Genomic DNA, 6,000 nt, shown 5'->3' with positions numbered 1-6,000 from the left:
CGCTTGTCGTCGCCGCCGCGGGGGGGCTGCGGGCTCTGCGCTCCTCTCGCCCCCTCCGCGGAAAGCGGCTGGCCGGCAGAGCGAGGCTGCGAGGGAGAGGAAGAGGAGGAGGAGGAGGGAGGAGGAAGAGGAGGGGCTGCCGGATCGCAGCCAGCCCAGCCCTTCCCAAAAGCAGCGGATGGTATATTTGTTTTTTTCCCTCCCACTAATCGCGGCGCAGCATCTGGACGGCGGATGACACCCACCCCACCCACCTCCCCGCCTCCCCGCCCCATCTCCCGGGTTGGGGGATAATTTGCAGCTGCTCAGATTGCAGCCGGTTTCCAGGGAGTTAATCCGGCCCCGATTACGGCAGCCTTAATCCCGCCATTCATCCCGGAGGGGAGCACAGGGGGCCCGAGCCGGGCCGTGGCAGGCGGGCGGGGCCGCCGTTCAGCACCACGGGCGCGGACAGCGGCGCGGGCAGGGGCCGCCCCGCGGGGCTGCCCCGCCGGCGGGCAACGCACCCCGGGCTCTCGTGGGAGGGGCCCCCCCGCCAACCGTCGGAGGACCTGCCCCCCCCCCCCCCCAACACCCTGCTGACCCCCTGGCCGCGGGGAGCCCTCCCCCACGGGCTGGTCGAGCCCTCTGCGGTGGGCTGAAGCGTCTGCGTAGCGGCACGCAGGAGCCAGAGCCTCCTGAGAGGGAGGGGAGGGCGGAGAGCGAAGACGTGGGTTTGTGGCTCTTCTCTCTCCCTGTACAGCAACAGGGTTTTGTGAGCCACCGTGCCTAGGCTGAGGGTCAGGTTCTTGCTCCTTGAGGTCAACAGTCAACATCAGTATTTGTTTCAGGGTTTCTGCTGGGATTTTTTAAATCACTTTATTGCAGTCGTCTTATTTTAATAGAAAAAAAAAGCCCCGGTGTAATTGCAGTATCAGATTAGAAAGGAGAAAGATCTTTGAACTGGAAGTTATACCATAATTCAACTGTCTGCAGGTCTCGTTCCAATCTGTTAGAGATTGCTTTTAACCCAGGAGTAGGTTTGTTTGTCCTTTCCGTTCTTTTGCCTTTGTTTGCTGTTCAAACTGCAACATTCTTACGTCTGACACAGGACTTGGGCCACAAATACATTTTTTTTTTTTTTTTGATTGGACATTATGGCAGAGTTAATGATTTTGGTAGAATTTCACAGCTACATGTTGCACTGGACCTAACTTTTCTTTGTTTTTCTAAAGCTAGGATGTACACAGAGTGGTAAAATGTAGGATTGCTAAGCCAAATGGAAGATATAGCATTACCCAGCTGCATTTCTTTGTGCATGCAAATTAATTAGTGAATTAATTTTATTGTGAACATTAAGCAAAAGAATATATTCTGCTGAAAACTTAACATCTGAAAAAAAAACCCCAAACCCTACTTTATTTGCCTTGATTAGGTATCCAGCTAAGAATAGGCTTCATAATGTGTCCAGCCAGCCAGGTTTCCACAAAGATAAGGGCAGGGCATGGTCCCTGCTTCTCAGAACTGTGTGTGTGATGAGTTTGGTAAGTAACATCCTACCTTCCATAGCAGTCGCTGGCAGCAGGGACTCCCCTATAGGGAAGTTGTTACACAATGCAGTCATTGCTTCTTGCACTGAACAGCTAAGAGTGAAACAAATGCTATTTAAAAAACCCCAACATTTCCCTATGTATGGTGAGGTAGCAGCATTATCAACATTAACATAGGAGAAGAATCTTTTGGGCTTGGTGAGTCACCTAGGACTCTTGTATTGTTAAAGGGCACCTAATCAAAGAGTAGTTGCATCTAATCAAGTAGTAAGTTGCAGAAGCAACTCCTCCCACAGTGGGGGCTAACATTGAATCATGAATCATACACTGAACTCCATTGATTTGTTGCAAAGATCTTTACTGACTTTAAAGGTCCTCAAAAGCAGTCCACTGAAAGTTAGGTAAAATTAATCCCTCCAATCATTGTCGAGGTCAACGATGAATGGTCTTGAAAATACCTTAGAAGTTATCAGACAGTCAAGTGTATGCGCAGGTTTTCAGATGAGGAAGCAGCTGCTATATATAGACACATATCTCATGACAGTATGGCTCCACAGAAGAAGACCAAGTGTGCATTTCTCCTGCTCCTTTTTGCTCATTGCAAATTAATTCTCTTTTTTTTTTTGGTCATATTTTGCTGAAACTGCTGCAGTTTTTGGCTTGTTCAAAGTTTTGCTTGCAGCAATTCTCACTTTTGTAAGTTTAAATGTAATTCAGTAGGAAATCACAGAGGCCTTACCCATGAGGAATCTGATAGTATCACTTAAAGTGGTGTGTGAAGAATAATAGCCATTGCCTGGGATCGGTTTTACTCGCCTCATGGGCCAGACATATCATGTTGTAGTAAATTGCGTGTAGCAGAAGGCATTGATTGCAATTAGTTTCCCAAGTACATGAGAGGTCAGATCTATAATGAGGGGTTTTTTCCCTTATTATTTCTGCCTGAATGATCATCTTTCTCTGAACACAGCTCAGGCTGTGACTTTATTGCAGACCACTATGGCAAAAAGTGGCAAACATGAGGGAGAACTAAAAGAGCATCATATTATGTATTATATATGCATAGGCTGAGTAACTGTTTTACCACGTGAAAATTGCAGCATGGTGAGAGTAGAACATTTATGAAGAAGGAATTTTAAATGTAGGCATTGCCTTTCTTTTAATTGATCTGGTAACTTTCTATGCGTTAGTGCATTTACTCATCTCATTCTACCAGATACTCTTTATCAGTGTAGATCAAGGGGAGGAGTTGTTTTGCTGAGTCTTTCTGGGAGGTTAGTTTTGTTGTTTCCCACCTTAATGGCCCTGAGCAGCCTCACTTGCAGCCTCCACCCACACCTCTGCCTATGGGCCCTATTTCAGCTCAGCCTTGGGCCTTTAGTCCTTTCCTGAGTTATGCTTAGGAGGGCTGCTCTCCAGCTTTGCCACAGATATGCCCAGCTATGAATGCTGTTAATCTTGACTTGGAGGTTGACTACCTGGCTTGACCTCAGTCCATCCCCATAGATGTGCCTGTTGCTGCGGGCTGCCCCCTCACTGAGGGTGGTGGGATGGGCCCTGGCTAGAGAAACCCTTGCTCTTCCAGTCCCCATGGGGATTTTCTGTAGGTCCCAGCCCCCAGGCTGCTGCACGGTTACCTGATATTAAATGCTTGATATTTTGTAGGGAGCAAAATACCTGCGGGAAGAAAGAGGCAGTGTGGTTTTGTCAGGAGGACAGAGCAAACGTTCTGATGCTAACGTTTACAAGATTCAAAGCTAAATAGATCATCATAGACTTAGGACAAGGTCCCATTTCTCCTAAGCCACAGCAATAATTTTCTTCCTGGAACAAAGTGATAAATTTGTGTCCACTCTTCCATTCTCTACACCTGCATTTGAGGGGTGGGGGTTGGAATCTTTAATATCTTTGTAAAGTGCAGAACAGCTTTTTTTTTCTTTTCAGTCCTTCAAATCTACCTTTTGTTCCTCTGGCAGCCTGTTGTCTGGAGTCAGCAAGGTACATTAAGCTAATTCTCTTCCCTTAGGGCAGGAACATTGCAGCACTCCCCTGTGCCCTGGTGAATCCCTTACTGCTTTTGAAAGGAGCCTGTGGGCTCCCTCAATTGAGCTGCAGCCAGTATGCTCAGCTATTCTTGTTTCTCTTTTTCTTCCCAGAACTAGGAAAGTCTTCTCATGCTGTAGCTTCATCCTCCAAGACCTCTCTCTTCTGCCTAGGCCTGCCCTGCTGCAGCTACATTGCCTGCATGTATCACTGGTGGGGAACTACTGTAGGGAAGAGGTGAGTCACAGGTGAGGCTGGATGCATTCAATGAAAAGTCAGAGCTAATAGGCAGGTAAGCCATGGCCTATGCTTTGTGCGGGTCCAATTTGTGTAGAAAAAAATTTGGAGGAATCCATTTGGTCTCTCAACTGCATCCACTCAATATGATCTCTCTGTGCATGATAATACGTCAACTGTGTAAGTTTTTCAGTATTACCATTTATGCAGGCCTTCCCACTTAGAGTTATTGCACTAATCCTGCTGCATAGTTCCACAATAATTAAATACATAAAATGTGCCTTGAGGTCGGAACAAGATGGTTCATTTATGACAGCATTTAGATTCCAATGTGACGTGGACAATACCTGTAACGGTCTTTTCATGCTTGCCACTCTTTGATTCCTTTCTTAACAGAGTCCTAAATTTGGAAATGTTCCGGTTTGGGGTTTCTTTTTGAGAAGTGGATACAGAGCCACAATTTCTTGTTTGCTGAAAATACTCATATGTGTGATTCCATATGGAGTGAATAGTGCTGAGATTGCACCTGCCAGCTCTCAATTTAATACTCCAATTCTTTTGAGCCTTCTGCCTCTGCACAGAAGTGAGAAGGGGTTTTGCTGAACTATAAGCCAGACTGAGCCTTTATCACCTTTGCAAACCACTTGTGTATATTCTTTTTCCTGTGTAGACAATAATTTGAACATATAGCATTTGATTTAATTTCCCCTGGAAACGCAGCTTGGTTTGCTGGGTAGATGCATATTTATGGAGAGCTCACGTGCTTTGTTACAGATGGAGTGGGCTTACGGCGTTTACAATGTTTGAACATCAAACATGTTTGAAGAACAGCTATGCAAGAGCTAGTAGAGAGCTGTGAAGCTGATGTAACAGCCTGAGAAACTGTCTTCCTTGCAGCTGACACAGTTACAAAGATATAGTTCCAGTTCTTGGTATAAACGCCCATCAGTCTCTCATCAGTCTCTCGGCTAGATTCCTTGCTCAGATAAATGTGGTTAATTACTTTTTTTTTTTTTTTTTTAAATGTTTGCAAGTGTGGACCCTGAAGTAGCAGAAAAACACCAGAGTTTTCTGAGGAAATACAGCAGCAAGATCTCCTGTGCAAGAACCGATCACTCACCAGTAAACTGAGCTAGGATATTCAGCTCTGTTGCAGATTGTGCTATTGTGACAAATGGTGCTAACCCAGCATCATACATCTTTACCTACTTTGGACAGAAATGAGGAGAACAGAGTAAGTTACAGCAGGTTTCCACAATGCAGGTTACTTTTTCTTTCTGCCTGACAAAGCTCTATCCTCCCCTCTGTGGAGAGCTAGAAGAAATACAGCTCTTCCTCTCTCATGCCTGGTGCTGCTCTTTAGGAATGGCTGCACAAAGAAGACATGCATCAAAAGTCCAGGCTGTCCCTCACACCTGCCATGGCCACTATATTGTTAAGGACCATTTTGTTTCACATGAATGATTTAGCTGATCGGCACATTTCTGCCTGTGGTGGTGTGTGATAAATGAAACCAAGCCTCAGTGTTAAAAGAAAAGTATTGTTCCGGACACAAAAGGCAAAAGGAGTAGCTGAGCTTTGAAGATTAAATAGAAAATATTGAGAAAAGAAGTGTGAGAAAAGTAGTTGCTTCCAGCCTAATATTGACAACTTTATGCTTTGACACTGAGTTGTTTAAGTAGCTAGTGGTAAATTCTGGAGTCATTGGCTTGGTGCCACTGTGTCTAGAATTGCATTTCACACCTCCAAGGGCTTTTCATCCAGGTAAATGAGAAACTGAGCTTTTGCAAAACTGTGGAGTCAGCATCCTTTCCTGTTTGCATTAAACCACTTTTTAGTGTGAGGTCATATAGATGTTCTGTTGAAGAGGATCTGTCCCTGGACATTCCATATCACCAATTTATCATGCAGGGCCCTGTCGTGCTGACTCAGCACAAACACGGAACCAGCAGGAACACTGAACAGAAAAACCAGTGGAAAGGCTGCCTGCAGGTAGGAAAATGCCAGCAGATTTTTTTATCTTTGTTGCCCATAAGCCCTTCCAGCTGGAGAAGCAGTTTCTTTCTCTCTGGTCTGAAGGGCAGCAAGGTGGAGACAGAAGGAAGAGTGAACTGTGAGCCAGTCCTTGGTCTGTAATGCTCCCCCCAGGCTCTGTAGCATCATGGCCTCAAGGCAGCTAATAAAGGGATAG

This window comes from Leptosomus discolor, chromosome 2 (assembly GCF_034619465.1).
Source record: "Leptosomus discolor isolate bLepDis1 chromosome 2, bLepDis1.hap2, whole genome shotgun sequence".
Lineage (NCBI taxonomy): Eukaryota > Metazoa > Chordata > Aves > Leptosomiformes > Leptosomidae > Leptosomus > Leptosomus discolor.
This window is presented reverse-complemented; position numbering follows the sequence as displayed.